Source organism: Heptranchias perlo, chromosome 38, assembly GCF_035084215.1.
Source record: "Heptranchias perlo isolate sHepPer1 chromosome 38, sHepPer1.hap1, whole genome shotgun sequence".
Classification (NCBI taxonomy): Eukaryota; Metazoa; Chordata; class Chondrichthyes; order Hexanchiformes; family Hexanchidae; genus Heptranchias; species Heptranchias perlo.
Genome location: NC_090362.1, coordinates 11,933,767 through 11,949,566, shown reverse-complemented (window position 1 = coordinate 11,949,566; position 15,800 = coordinate 11,933,767). Strand labels below are relative to the sequence as shown.

Genomic DNA, 15,800 nt, shown 5'->3' with positions numbered 1-15,800 from the left:
CTATCAAAGTGATCTCTCCCTTCTTATTTTTCAGTTCTACCCATATAGACTCAGTGGGCGAACCCTCGGATATATCCCCTCTCACTACTGCCGTGATGTTCTCCCTAATCAAGAACGCAACTCCCCCTCCTCTCTTACCTCCTGCTCTATCTTTCCTATAGCATCTGTACCCTGGAACATTGAGCTGCCAGTCCTGCCCCTCCCTTAGCCATGTTTCAGTAATAGCCATAACATCCCAGTCCCATGTACCCATCCATGCCCTGAGTTCATCTGCCTTGCCCATCAGACTTCTTGCATTGAAATAAATGCAGTTTAATCTCGACTTCCCTTGGTCTTTGCCCAGCTTTCTCAGACCATCTGTCCGGTCATGTTTTGTACACTCTCCCTTACTGCCTTTTGTTTCTGTCACCACTTTACTTCCCACTGACTTCCTGCATCGCTTCCCATCCCCCTGCCACTTTAGTTTAAACCCTCCCCAACAGCACTAGCAAACACTCCCCCTTGGACATTGGTTCCAGTCCTGCCCAGATGCAGACCGTCCAATTTGTATCATTTGGAAACTATTATAAACTCCCCTGTTTTCCTGAATCCAAGGCTGTTTTAAGTAGGGTGAAAATCTAGGGTCCCACCACAAATTCCTGGGAGACACCACCTTTCCAAGAATTCTCCTTTCACCCCAAATCTCTGCCTTTTACCTCCCAACCGATTTCCTATCCATGCCATGAGGTTGCCTCTGATTTCATGCATTTCAGTTTAGCCTGCAGTCTCTTGTGTGCAGCCTTATCAATTCTCTTCTGAAAATCTATGTATATAACAACCATTTGTCTTCCTTTATCCACCAACTCAGTGATTCTGTCAAAGAGCGCTCTATTAGGTTCGTTAAACATGGTTTTCCTCTCACAAAACAATTGACTCTATCTAATCTGCTTATACTTTTGCAAGTCCTCTCTTGCAATTTTACTTGTTAATGGATTCCAGAAGTTTTTCCACTGCTGATATGAAGCTCTCAGCCTACAGTCACTTGCTGTGTCCGCTCCTCACTCTGTTTCCAGTCTTCTGGTGCTATTCCTGAATGCACTGAGCATATTACACTCACCTGCTGCAACGTATTGCTCTCTGGAACACTCCCCTCTCCATAACACATCCTGATTTCCTTGCTTATTTCTTCTCATACTCTCAGATGGAAACTATTTGGACAGACACATCAGTCTGGCTTCAATCCATTTGTTTATCTGTCAGTTTTCTGTGTGTACGAGTGCCTTTAATTTCCCCCACTTCACCCATCTCCAGTCCTCTTTGTGCCTCCTTGTCCTTTTTTTCTGTGGAAACTGAAGCCAATGATTCACTTCAATCCATTCAGTGGGAGTGAATGGGAAGGGGTTTCATCCACTGGGATTCTATATAATGGGATTGAATGGGAAGGGGTTAAATGACACACGTTCTTTTTGACTCTTTAATAAACAGACAATCCACTTCTCTTTTCATAGCACTTCCTTCTCTATAGCACACCCCTCTCGCCGAGACACACCCCTCTCGCCGAGACACACCCCTCTCGCCGAGACACACCCCTCTCGCCGTGACTCACCCCTCTCGCCGTGACTCACCCCTCTCGCCGAGACACACCCCTCTCGCCGAGACACCCCTCTCGCCGTGACACACCCCTCTCGCCGAGACACACCCCTCTCGCCGTGACTCACCCCTCTCGCCGAGACACACCCCTCTCGCCGAGACACACCCCTCTCGCCGAGACACACCCCTCTCGCCGTGACACACCCCTCTCGCCGAGACACACCCCTCTCGCCGTGACTCACCCCTCTCGCCGAGACACACCCCTCTCGCCGAGACACACCCCTCTCGCCGAGACACACCCCTCTCGCCGAGACACACCCCTCTCGCCGAGACACACCCCTCTCGCCGTGACTCACCCCTCTCGCCGAGACACACCCCTCTCGCCGAGACACACCCCTCTCGCCGTGACTCACCCCTCTCGCCGTGACTCACCCCTCTCGCCGTGACTCACCCCTCTCGCCGTGACACACCCCTCTCGCCGAGACACACCCCTCTCGCCGAGACACACCCCTCTCGCCGAGACACACCCCTCTCGCCGTGACACACCCCTCTCGCCGAGACACACCCCTCTCGCCGAGACACACCCCTCTCGCCGAGACACACCCCTCTCGCCGAGACACACCCCTCTCGCCGAGACACACCCCTCTCGCCGAGACACACCCCTCTCGCCGAGACACACCCCTCTCGCCGAGACACCCATCTCGCCGAGACACACCCCTCTCGCCGAGACTCACCCCTCTCGCCGAGACACACCCCTCTCGCCGAGACACACCCCTCTCGCCGAGACACACCCCTCTCGCCGTGACACAGCCCTCTTTCTATAACTCTCCAATCTATAATAATCCCCTCTCTATAACAATCTCAAATCTCCTACACATATGACGTAGCAAAACTATATACAACTCTCCCTTTCCGACATCCCCTTTCCCAGTGCCAAGCTTTTATGAGGTTCCCAGTTACTCTATTGCCATGGCAACTGATGCATTTTCTATGTCAGCAAATTACCGTTGTAGTTGTCGCGTTTGCTAGAGAGAAATTCATCTGAGGGCTGCTCAGAATGTCACCAGTATGTTGCCGTGTGAAACGATGTATATTTATACAGCAAACTGTCCATTTATCTCTGAACACTCGGTTTGTTCAATAATCAATAGATCACTCGATTGCTGAATAATAGGTTGGTACAATCAATAAAAATGGAAGATTAATGGGGTTGATCTGATAACTGGGACATTCATTCTTTACCAAGTACCACTATTAACAGGCTTGAACTGTGCTCTTACCGGGGGCTTCAGCACGTATCTGTTGAGAGAGAAGCTGGTTTTCTGCCAGTCAGCCCATGCCCTCATTAAAGCTTCAGCACCTGGTGCAGGTGAGCAACTTGTATTTGTGTGAAGGGATCTGATGGGCTCTGGCATATCACATCACCCAGGCCGTAATCTGTAGTAACCACACCCAACACCACACAGCTCTGTGAGCTGGCACTGAGACAGATGGGAGGCAATTGGAACTAGATGGGGGGAATTGTTCCCTTCGAACTTGTGTATACCATGAGTGTACAGGAGTTGACACTGAGCCACACAGGAGCGGTACATTATCTGCGCCCGCCCCTTGTGTCTATTGTGGTAGTTTAGTGATAGGCACAGTTTACAGCTTTCATTTAATTGCGTTCTGTGCAGCCCAGTCAACAGAGAGCTGTTCCACAATCCAACAAAGAATTGATTTGCATTCCTTGTCATTTACTAACGTTCACACCCCTCGTTAACTGAGTACATGAAGTGCATGTATAGTTACATAGATGTTTCCAATTCCTGCACTGAAGGTGCAGATGTTTGTTGACGTCTGGTTCCCCAAGTGCTGACTGAACGTGCGGGGTATCACAGCAAAGCCATATCCAAATCCAACCTACACCCAACAGATATACGTACACTTTCCAACAGGAACCACTGCATGGAGATCATGACTGAGAGCATTGTTCCTTGTCTAGGGAGCTGGTTAGACCGCACCTGGAGTACTGTGAGCAGTTCTGGGCACCGCACCTTCGCAAGGACATATTGACCTTGGAGGGAGTGCAGCGTAGGCTTACTAGAATGATACCCGGACTTCAAGGGTTAAGTTACGAGGAGAGATTACACAAATTGGGGTTGTATTCTCTAGAGTTTAGAAGGTTAAGGGGTGATCTGATCGAAGTTTATAAGATATTCAGGGGAACGGATAAGGTGGATAGAGAGGAACTATTTCCGCTGGTTGGGGATTTTAGGAGTAGGGGGCACAGTCTAAAAATTAGAGCTAGACCTTTCAGGAGTGAGATTAGAAAACATTTCTACACACAAAGGGTGGTAGAAGTTTGGAACTCTCTTCCGCAAACGGCAATTGATGCTAGCTCAATTGCTAAATTTAAATCTGAGATAGATAGGTTTTTGGCAACCAAAGGTATTAAGGGATATGGGCCAAAGGCAGGTATATGGAGCTAGATCACAGATCAGCCATGATCTTATCAAATGGCGGAGCAGGCACGAGGGGCTGAATGGCCTACTCCTGTTCCTATATTCCTATGGTGCCAGTTGTAGCACGCCAACCAAGTGTCCGCTAAAATCAGCCAACCCAGCATGGACCAGGCATTGAATCTTGGGCCTTCCTAGTTTCTATAGCTCAGTTTCACACTGTATATATTAGATACAAAGTCAGTCATTTCCAATTCCTCATCACAACTGGAAATGGCCACTGGGTGAGCAACTGACAGATGGTTCATTTACAGTTGTGTCACTGAGCTGGGTCAAACAGTAACTTATACCATCGCCCTCGCCCTCCCCCTCCACAGTCGCACAAGTGTATGTGTGTGTGTAGTATAGTATCTCGTCAATTTTCATGGCATTGCACTCGGGGAGACATGGCCTTGTGTCTCCTTCATGGTAAGGGGGTTAGAGGTCAAGGGATAATTGGATCAGGGCGTGCAGACGTAATTCAGTCCCCATCGTAAAGTCATACATTCTGTCCTTACTTTTACATTTTCATGATAAATTTCTATGTCCACATCTATACAATATATTAAAAGTCTTACATCTATAGACACTTCCGGTCAACTTTTTCCATTATAAATTTCTATGTCCACATTCATAATGGAAACTGCCTCTGACATGGGTGACACACCATCCTTCTCCACACTTCTCCACTGTCCAGCTCAGTGGGACCACCCTCACCTGGTTCCACTTTTACCTATTCAATATCAGCCACGTTTTGGAGTCTCCCTAAACCTCCCCACCTGCCTCTCCTCCTTTAAGACCCTTGTCACACTGTATCTACACCCTCCTGCTAGTGGAGTTGCTGCAGCGCCACTACTGGGGGGGGAGGGTGTCATTACAATGTGACAAGTTTACATAGGCAGTTCCCATTATAAATAGGGACATAGGAATTTATAATGGGAAATATCCAAAAAATAAGGACAGAATATCAGACTTTAAAATAGCGACTAAATTACACCTGCGCACACTGATCCAAATACCACCTGCCCTCTAACCCCAGCTCACCTTAAGATTACTCTCGGTTTGGCTCCATGCGTACACTAGGGTGCCAACCCTCCAGGATTGACCTGGAATTGAATATTAATCTCCAGGACACTGTTAGGAGCAACACCAAGGGAGAAAAATCATTGGAGCATTTTTAAAAAATGGTGGTTTATTTTCATTTCCTTTGAATACTTTCACTTATTGGTTATTGAGTATTGGACAGGGACGAAAATGACTGTTTGACTGAGAGTCAAGAATCATCTAATTGGATAACGGAGAGTCCGTTTGTTTCCCAATTGGCCATGGGAAGACGGAGCACCGCGAGGATAGACGTGTTGGGCGACCAATGGTGGGAGTGTGGGGGTGGGGCGGTTGGAGGCGGGAGGTCATGTGATGAAACCTGCAGGAATAAGTCGAAGCAGAGTTGGCGACCCCCAGTGTGTACACACTAACGATGGCATTTTACAAAACCATTATTCTGTCACGCTCAAAATATTGAAAGAAGGCCAATGTGTTCACATCGTTAGCCCTGCAAAGCTTGCTGGGAAATTGAAGAAAATGTCTGCCGCCACAGTCTTGATAGTTGTTCCGCTCCCAAATGGCTCAGTTGGTAAACGCAACACCCCGTGTGGGTCTGAGACACGCAATCCAGTAACAGCAAAGGGTGCACCCCCGCTCTGTGCTGAGTCAGCTAATCTCAGCCACGGGGTGAACAGAATTTGCCCATTGTCCCTGGGCTAAGGAGTCCAGTCAGGGTTCCTGCTCCTGGTCGCTGTGCGGTGATTCCTGCTGCAAAGTGTTTGTGAGGGTGCGGGGACGAGATTGGACTCAGATGCGAGTAGATCTTCACTGTCAGGGCTCACTCCGGCAAGCTACCTGAGCGCTGCAGGCACCTGTGGAACTGTATCCTAGCAACAGTCTCACCTTCATGAAAAGCGTGAAGAACAAATTGACACAGCAATGCAAAGATGTTTGGGGAAGTGAATGCGGGTTGTGCAGTGATTATAATAGAGTCGTTTCTGCGAGTGTGAAACTTAAAACCATAAATTTCATTTAAAGGAATTGGACAGCAATAAATATTAGCTCAATCTGAGAGTCTTTCTTCATTCTCACACCACCAAGTTGTGAAATTTCCCAATTGCAGAATTGGGAACTCTGTGCGTTTTGTAGCCACTTTACTCTTGCCCCTCAGTTTCTCATCACTTCACCTCAGATATCATAAATGTTTTTAGTTGTTTTTCTGATGCTTTGATCCTGGAAAATTAGATTCCTCGTGGGCGAGAACAGTAATTCAGATAGAATGTCTATACCACAGTGTTCTGCCCTTACTGGCTCAGTACCCTTCTCAACTCTCCACTTCTAATAATCCCCATTGGGGAAAGATGATTCTTCATTGTGTTAGGGATGATGATCTCAGCTATGAAGATCTGCAGGTAGCAGCTCTCCCACTTTTTTTTTTTAGCCAAGTGCGAGTTAGGATACGGACAGCAGAGTTTTGGGTGAGCTGCAGGAGGGTGGAAGGTGGGAGGCCGGTCAGGAGAACACTGGAATAGCCGAGTCCAGAGGTAACGCAGGCATGGATGAGGGTTTCGGCAGCAGCTGAGCTGAGGCAGGGGCGGAGACGGGCAAAGTTACGGAGGTGGAAGTAGGTGGTCTTGGTGTTGGAGAGGATAAGAGGTCGGAAGCTCAGCTTAGGGTCAGATAGGCCGCCGAGGCTGTGAACAGTCTGGTTCAGCCTCAGACGGTGGCCAGGAGGAGGGATGGAGTCGAGATGGGGCCCCTGAATTTGGCACGGGCCTCATGCCAGCACAGACCAGTTTCACGGAGCAATCGATCCGCTGACTTGCCCCCCATTTCAGGCCCTAGTCCAATTTCTGGCCCGTAATGTTACATTCTGTTCGGGATGAAGTGTAGCAGCACCCATGTGGGTTAATTTAATGGTTTCGTCCTCTTCTGTCGTGCTTGATAATTATGATCAACAAGAGCTTTTATTAAATAACCAGTGTCATTTGTTAATTGGTAAAAAAAATTAAGAAAAAGAGGCTGAATATTTCAAGATGACTTTTGGTGGCATATAAATGACCACTGAATGGAGACATTGAATATGCTAATGACCGTGACAGAGGCCAGGAGCTGAGAGGCAGTGTGAATGTTCAGTGAGTCAGAGGCAATGTAATTGTAGCTCTGAATATGAAAGTGTTGTGTCAGTTTGACAAATAACAAGGAAGGACTTGTCTCTGAGTGCTCGCGTACTTGTGGATGAGGAGCTTTGGGAGTTTTGATCGTTGAACGACTGAGAACAGGCTGTGCAAAGCCAGCGGGAGATTGGTGAGTGTCAAAGAGGGAAAGAGTGACAAGTGTGTCAGGGATTTGGATAAATATCTATTGGATATGGGTTTGGAGGTTATGGAGAGAGTTCCAGACTGAGGGAATGAGATACTACCTTGTGCTGCTGGGAATGAGGGGTGTGGGGGAGAATGCTGCATGTGGAGGATAGTAGGTGAAGATCGAATAGAGGAGATGTGAAGATGAATGAATATTCAGGAGGTTGCTCGATTCCCCCGGGGGGGTCAGTGAATATTTACACAGAACTTTCCCTCAGGAGATTAAATGGGTGGTAGAGCCCCTGATAGGGGAGAGCGTACATGGGCTGTGGGAGGAGATTAAATGGGTGGTAGAGCCCATGATAGGGGAGAGCGTACATGGGCTGTGGGAGGAGATTAAATGGGTGGTAGAGCCCATGATAGGGGAGAGCGTACATGGGCTGTGGGAGGAGATTAAATGGGTGGTAGAGCCCATGATAGGGGAGAGCGTACATGGGCTGTGGGAGAAGTTTAAATGGGTGGGTAGAGCCGATGATAGAGGAGAGTGTACATGGGCTGTGGGAGGAGATTAAATGGGTGGGTTAAGTCGATGATAGGGGAGAGTGTACATGGGCTGTGGGAGGAGATTAAATGGGTGGGTAGAGCCGATGATAGGGGAGAGTGTACATGGGCTGTGAGAGGAGATTAAATGGGTGGGTTGAGTCGATGATAGGGGAGAGTGTACATGGGCTGTGGGAGGAGATTAAATGGGTGGGTTGAGTTGATGATAGAGGAGAGTGTACATGGGCTGTGGGAGGAGATTGAATGGGTGGGTAGAGTCGATGATAGGGGAGTGTACATGGGCTGTGGAGGATTGGGAGTGGTGGCTTTTCCTGGCCCCTGCTCTCTCATGTTCTTACTGTGATTCGTGTACCACAATGCAAAGTAAGGGATTGAGTTAAAAGAGCCAAAAGCAAATCTAGAACTGGGTCCAAATGTATTTGAATTTTCATCCTGTAATGCCAACATAATGCTATGCAGCAACACTCCCTGGAAAATGGGCATCCCACCCATATTTCTCCTACCCTCCCCACCCCCCCACCAAAAAAAAGACTTTAGTGTATAATTGCATTGTGCATTAATGGCCATATATGCCAACAAGTTACCAGTTTCAATCGGTGCTCTGTACTGACTTAGCTAATCTCTCCGGTGGCAGCTTCTGAGCCTCTGCTATCGACCTCAATGCTGGTGGGCAGAAGAAGCAGAAATCAGGCAGGGTTCCCACTCTTGAGTGTTGTCCAGTGACCGCCCCCTCCCCCCACTGGATTTGGCTGTGATACACTGTATGGTCGTTTGCTGTCTTGGCCCACACTCAGAAGTAAACTCTTGGCCCAGAGGTACGGCTGTTGAGTGGAATTAGCATCTCCAGGACAGAGAAATTGGAGAGAGAGAGAAGATTACCAGGAAAGCAAATAAATAAATACATTTCTTATTTCAGGCCGGCCCAGAAATTACACAATGAGGCATGTCTGACATCTTTTGCTAATGGGGTGAAACATCATTTTACAGATACAGGGCGATGTAATGTAAACAGTGATTAGATTTTATTGTACTCACGAAGGAGATTAGAAAGGCTTTCTCTTATATTGTCAATTAAGGGGGTGAATGGAATGGAATTGTGTTAAAAGCTCCAATCATTCAATTGGGTCAATGCCAGGTAGCAGGTATGGCAATGGCGGATACAGCAGGGCGGAGAGATGGAGCCCCTTCCACACCCTAGGAGGGGTATCAAGGCAATTGGGGCTGCAATCCGAAAAGAGCAAATGCTTGTATTGGCGTGGGGTATCTCTCTGTCCCCTGTCGTGTTGGTGTCAGCTGTGGCTCATGGGTAGTACTCCCGCCTCTAAGTCAGAAGATTGTGGGTTCAAGTTCCACTCCAGGGACCTGAGCACAAAATCCAGGCTGATACTCCATTGTGGTACTGAGGGATTGCTGCAATCTCGGTGGTCCTGTCTTTCGGATAGGAACATAGGAACAGGAGTAGGCCATTCAGCCCCTCGTGCCTGCTCCGCCATTTGATAAGATCATGGCTGATCTGTGATCTAACTCCATATACCTGCCTTTGGCCCATATCCCTTAATTCCTTTGGTTGCCAAAAAGCTATCTATCTCAGATTTAAATTTAGCAATTGAGCTAGTATCAATTGCCGTTTGCGGAAGAGAGTTCCAAACTTCTACCACCCTTTGTGTGTAGAAATGTTTTCCAATCTCGCTCCTGAAAGGTCTGGCTCTAATTTTTAGACTGTGCCCCCTACTCCTAGAATCCCCAACCAGCGGAAATAGTTTCTCTCTATCCACCCTATCTGTTCCCCTTAATATCTTATAAACTTCGATCAGATCACCCCCATAACCGTCGAAACTCTAGAGAATACAACCCCAATTTGTGTAATCTCTCCTCGTAACTTAACCCTTGAAGTCCGGGTATCATTCTAGTAAGCCTACGCTGCACTCCCTCCAAGGTCAAGGTGCGGTGCCCAGAACTGCTCACAGTACTCCAGGTGCAGCCTAACCAGGGTTTTGTATAGCTGCAGCATAACTTCTGCCCCCTTGTACTCTAGACATTAAACCGAGGCCCCGTCTGCCCTCTCAGGTCGATGTAAAAGATCCCATAGCACTATTTCAAAGAAGAGCAGGGGAGTTCTCCCCAATGTCCTGGTCAATATTTATCCCTCAATCAACATCACTAAAAAAACAGATTATCTGGTCATTATTACATTGCTGTTTGTGGGATCTTGCTGTGCGCAGATTGGCTGCCACACTTCCTACATTACAACAGTACTTCATTGGCTGTAAAGTGCTTTGGGATGTTCTGAAGTTGTGAAAGGTGCTATATAAATGCAAGTCTTTCTTTTCTTTATCTCACTCCCCCTGTAATGTTGGTGTGGGGCGTGGGGTATCTCTCTGTCCCTGTAGTGTTAATCCCTAGTATCTCTGGTGATCCTGTGGTGGGGAGTGATAGGTGTTGACTGCTTCATGAACTGCTCTTGCCCACTATCACAGATGGTGCAGGGAGGGGTATTGCATTGTGGTGGTGTGGGTGATAGGGAAGAGCAGGACCTCAAGTGGAGTTGGGATTGGCCTTTGGCCTCAATTTCTTGAAGTACTAAATCATCTGAATCCCCCTTCCCCCATCCCTGCCCTGAAGACAAGAACTCTGAGCCACAGAGAAATGGGAGGGAGGGGTATGGGGAAGGATAGCAAGAGAGAACAAGAATCTGTCAAACAGGAAAACATGGCTGAAACCATCTTTTAATTACGATGTGGAGATGCCGGTGATGGACTGGGGTTGACAAATGTAAAGAATCTTACAACACCAGGTTATAGTCCAACAATTTTATTTGAAAATCACAAGCTTTCGGAGGCTTTCTCCTTCATCAGGTGAATGTGGAAATCCTTGAACGTTTCGCATTTATATTCAGAGAACAATACCTGGTGATTACAGATAATCTTTCCAACTGCCCGTTGTCAAGGCAATCAAAGTGTTCAGACAGAGAGGTGTTACCTACAGGACCACCGAATATACAAACGGCCAGAACACAAGACAGAGAGAGAGGGAGAAACATCCGAAAGGAAGAGAAAGACAGAGAATGACCCGTTGTATTAAAAACAGATAACTTTTATTCGCTGGTGGGGTTACGTGTAACGTGACACGAACCCAAGATCCCGGTTGAGGCCGTCCTCATGGGTGCGGAACTTGGCTATCAATTTCTGCTTGACGATTTTGCGTTGTCGTGTGTCTTGAAGGCCGCCTTGGAGAACGCTTACCCGAAGATCGGTGGCTGAAGTGTTCCCCGACTGGGAGGGAACCCTCCTGTCTGGGGAACAGGGAGGGAACCCTCCTGTCTGGGAATATAACCTGGTGTTGTAAGATTCTTTACATCTTTTAATTAGATTACAGTAGCAGAAAGAACCTGTTTGTAAGTCAAGAAAGACAGAATAATACAGCAAGGTGATGATGTTGGGGACCCTTGTTGAAAACCTATCCGCCATATTGAAGATGCCATGTCAATGTAGGTCTTCACAAGGAGACTGAGGTTGATTTTCCGAAGATCATGAAAGGTGTTATAGAAACGCAAGTTCGTTCTTTCTGCTTGGTGAGACAGCCGCCACCATCTGAGAGTGCCTAATTGGTAACGACTGAGGTTTGACCATGCTCAATACAGTCCCTTCTCATTCTAACCACACAGACCCAACAGTCTCGATAATCCGTCCTATGGTGCAAATATTGACGGATTGCAAATTCTTCAGAGAATCCATTTGTTTCCTCGCACTATGCAGTGTATAAAGGTCCTGTAATTGTAAAATGTGACACAGCAGCACTCCTGATTATAATGTATACCTGCCGTGAAGCCTTGCCAATGGGATCATTTACAACAACTACAAATGTTTTAAAGTCTCTAACAGTAGCTTCTAGAACGGGAAGGAAAAGATGAGGAGGAGAATGTGCAGCATGAGGATTGAAGTGGACCATTGGGGGAAAACATGACAAGAGCCTTTGAGAAAGGAGGAAAGAGAGAGAGGAAAGGGAAGAGAGAACAAGGATAAGAAAAGGGGGAGGAGAGAAAGGAAAGAAGAGAGGAAGAGACGGGAAAGGGAGGAGAGAGGAAGAGACGGGAAAGGGAGGAGAGAGGAAGAGACGGGAAAGGGAGGAGAGAGGAAGAGACGGGAAAGGGAGGAGAGAGGAAGAGACGGTAAAGGGAGGAGAGAGGAAGAGACGGGAAAGGGAGGAGAGAGGAACAGACGGGAAAGGGAGGAGAGGGAAAGAGACGGGAAAGGGAGGAGCGAGGAAGAGACGGTAAAGGGAGGAGAGAGGAAGAGACAGGAAAGGGAGGAGAGAGGAAGAGACGGTAAAGGGAGGAGAGAGGAAGAGACGGGAAAGGGAGGAGAGAGGAACAGACGGGAAAGGGAGGAGAGGGAAAGAGACGGAAAAGGGAGGAGCGAGGAAGAGACGGTAAAGGGAGGAGAGAGGAAGAGACAGGAAAGGGAGGAGAGAGGAAGAGACGGTAAAGGGAGGAGAGAGGAAGAGACGGGAAAGGGAGGAGAGAGGAAGAGACGGGAAAGGGAGGAGAGAGGAAGAGACGGGAAAGGGAGGAGAGAGGAAGAGACGGGAAAGGGAGGAGAGAGGAAGAGACGGGAAAGGGAAGAGAGGGAAAGGGAGAAGAGAGAAAGAAAGTGGAACGGAGGAGAGAAAGAGAGAAAAGGGAGAGGTGAGAGGAGAAAAGGGGGAGAGATGGAAATGGGAATAGAGAAGAAAAGGCCAGAGTTAGAGTGTAAAGAGAAGTAAAAGTGGAGAATGGATAAATGAGCAGAGGGAAGAGAAACCAATGGAAGGGTAAGAAAGGGGAATGGGAATAGAGAGAAAGAAAGGGCAGAGTGGAGGAGAGAGAAAAAGGGGGAGTATCATAGTCATATCGACACTAACTAGCATTACAGCAAAGCAGACCAAACTAATGGTGGATTAAACAATGTCTGGAATAGTTCACATTTGGTCCTTTCTGGTAGAGTTGAGCAATCTGTTTATCTCACATTAGAATAGTTCAAATGCTCTTTAAATAAAACAAACAGAAGTTGTGCTTTGGTGCAAGTGGTTATGGTGTGTGGACTCTGAGGTGTGACTTATGTTCTACAGATCATGGTATATGTTGTAAAATCATAGGTCCACATATTCACTGCATTGTATGGTAAATAATTCTGATGTGAAAGCTCTCTACCCCATTGGTGGTACAGGCCTTTGAATACATTTTTATTTTGGATAATTTATTCAAGTACAGGGACCCGCCCTACTTTCTGTGGACTGTGCACTCACCAAAACTCAACACCCTAAAAATAGCACTTTTCGCTAACGTGACTACAGGCTGCTCCATATTCCTAGCTCTCTAACTCGTTTGTACTCTAAGCAGATGTGTGAGATACAAATTACAACTCGCACTGCTCTCTACAAACTCACCAAATCCTGCTGCATTATCTTTCCTCGGGAAGGATATAGTGGCCTTGGAGGGGGTGCAGCACAGATTCACCAGTCTGCCCACCAGGGGCTGAAAGGGTTAAATTACGAGGCCTGGTTGCATAAACTTGGCTTGTATCCCCTTGAGTTTAGGAGGTTGAGGGGTGATCTGATCGAGGTGTTTAAAATGTCAAAGGGATTCGATAAGGTAGGTAGAGAGAAACTATTTCCTCTGGTGGGGAAATCCCGAACAAGGGGGCATAACCTTAAAATTAGAGCTAGGCCAATCAGGAGTGAAATCAGGGAGCACTTTTTCACGCAAAGGGTGGTGGAAATCTGGAATTCTCTCCCCCAAAAGGCTGTGGATGCTGGGGGTCAAATGGAACTTTTAAGATTGAGATCGATAGATTTTTGTTAGGTGAGGATATGGATCAAAGGCCGGAAAATTGAGTTGAGGTACAGATCTAATTGAATGGCGGAACAGGCTGGAGGGGCTGAATGGCCTCCTCCTGTTCCTATGTTCCTAAATTTTGCCTGTTTTGGGTTAACGCCTGTGCTAAGATAGCACAGAGGGGAATTTAATATGAGCACGTTAGACAATGAGGAGCACAGATTCTGACGTCCACCATATAACGTTGGCAGGTCAGAATGTAACGGAAGATTACAACAACAACTTGCATTTGTATAGCGCCATTAACGTAGTAAAAAGTCCCAAGGCACTTCACAGGAGTGTTATCAATCATAGTTTAACACCGTACCACAAGAGGAGATATTAGGACAGGCTTGGTCAAAGAGGTAGGTTTTAAGGAGCATCTTAAAGGAGAGAGAGGTGGAGAGATTTAGGGAGGGAGTTCCAGAGCTTAGGACCTAGGCAGCTGAAGGCACGGCCGCCAATGGTGGAGCGATGGAAATCTGGGATGCGCAAGAGGCCAGAATTAGAGGAGCGCAGAGATCTGGCTGTAGAGCTGGAGAAGGTTACAAGTTGTATCCTGTTTACAGTTGGTTACTGTCTGCACTATTTTAGCAAAGCCCTCACACTGTTTAAACTAAAAAGCTCGAGAAACCCCTTTGTATGTAATGTTTATTGTGCAAATATCAGTAAGTTGTGAATGACCTTACAAAGAGTTCTGAAACACGTGATGCTCAGGGCTGTACCTGCACAGAATTTCCTACTTCAATCGACTTTCAAAATGGCAGACAGGCTTCTGAAGTCAATTTACAGCATCTTCACATTAAGACACATGAAAGCTCCCCAATCAGCTATAAATGGAATAGAAACCGAGTCAAGTTCTCTCTCTAATTTTATATCAACAAATTATTTCTAGCCCAATCTCAGAAGAGAGCTCCCTACTGTTCCTGTGTGTCACTTCCATTTCGCAACCCAGCGATCTCTGCTCCCTGCTGTGCCCTTTACTTGTGCCTAAGTGAGCACTGTTGTCAGACTGCCTAAATGTGCGGGTAGAGAGAGGTGATCTTTATCCATTGGTCTGGGCTACATTCAGTCCTAAGACACAGGGGTGAAAGGGCAGTGTGCTGACCCACTGCGTTACCCAGTCCTGCTCTCTCATCCATCACCTTCACGGGGCCTATGAATGAATATAGGCTTGCTTATTTTCACAAATCAGCTCCTAAGACGTCAGCGGAGAGCCAAGGGTTAAATTATTGTGCTTCCATCGGGATTACCAGTAGACACTTTAACCTTCCACTTCTCTCCAGCTTTTGTTTGTCTGGATTCACAGCAGAAGTTGGTGAGGCCACGTTTTGAATAACACTTGAGTGATATACAAAGAACTGAGAGTATTCAGGGATTAGGGCAAGTCTAGTTGCCCATTGTGTGCTCCCCTCTCTGGAGATGCTGAGAGCAGAGCCCAGATTTGGATCTAATTGTCATGTCTTCATTTTTTTTAGTGTATGTTTGGAATTACCAGTCACCCTGTGGAACAAAGAGGACCTATTGGTGCCAAGGATATCTGCTTCTGGCCAACATTGAGCGTAGGCAAGTGGGATTTTTTTTAACCCCTTCGGTTTGGGGCTTTTCTCTTATTGTCACTGGGTGGAGATCTACATTTCTGTGGAGACACTTCTCAAACATTTGAGGCGAATTTACACCAAGGACGAAACCAGCTTTTTGTTTTCTGGTAGAGAGAGCTTATTGTTAAATAGTAGGGAAGCTGTGGTGTTTCTCATGGTGAAGTCGGAGGACAGGCTGCTTTATATGGACGAGTGTCATATCATGTACCACACAATGTATTATTCTGCTGCTAAGGTAGAGCTGGGTGGAAATCTGGTTTTCCCCTTTGAGGCCACAAGTTCTAACTGCTGTAAATAGGCACATCTTGAAGTCAATTGGAGGGTGGTTGCCCCCCCCTCCCCTCGCCCCAGACACATACTAAGGTCAAGTAGAGGCTAATTACTGTGGCTG

The 15,800-nt window shown here is 47.2% G+C and overlaps 1 long non-coding RNA gene across 1 annotated transcript in view; it reads left to right on the top strand.

The window, feature by feature from the left end:
* LOC137304626 (uncharacterized) overlaps positions 1–15,376 on the top strand; it is a 183,589-nt gene extending 168,213 nt beyond the window's left edge. The window contains exon 3 of the long non-coding RNA XR_010958597.1: positions 15,287–15,376. This is a non-coding gene — a long non-coding RNA (uncharacterized lncRNA). The remainder of the gene's footprint in view (positions 1–15,286) is intronic.
* Positions 15,377–15,800: the final 424 nt, after the last annotated feature.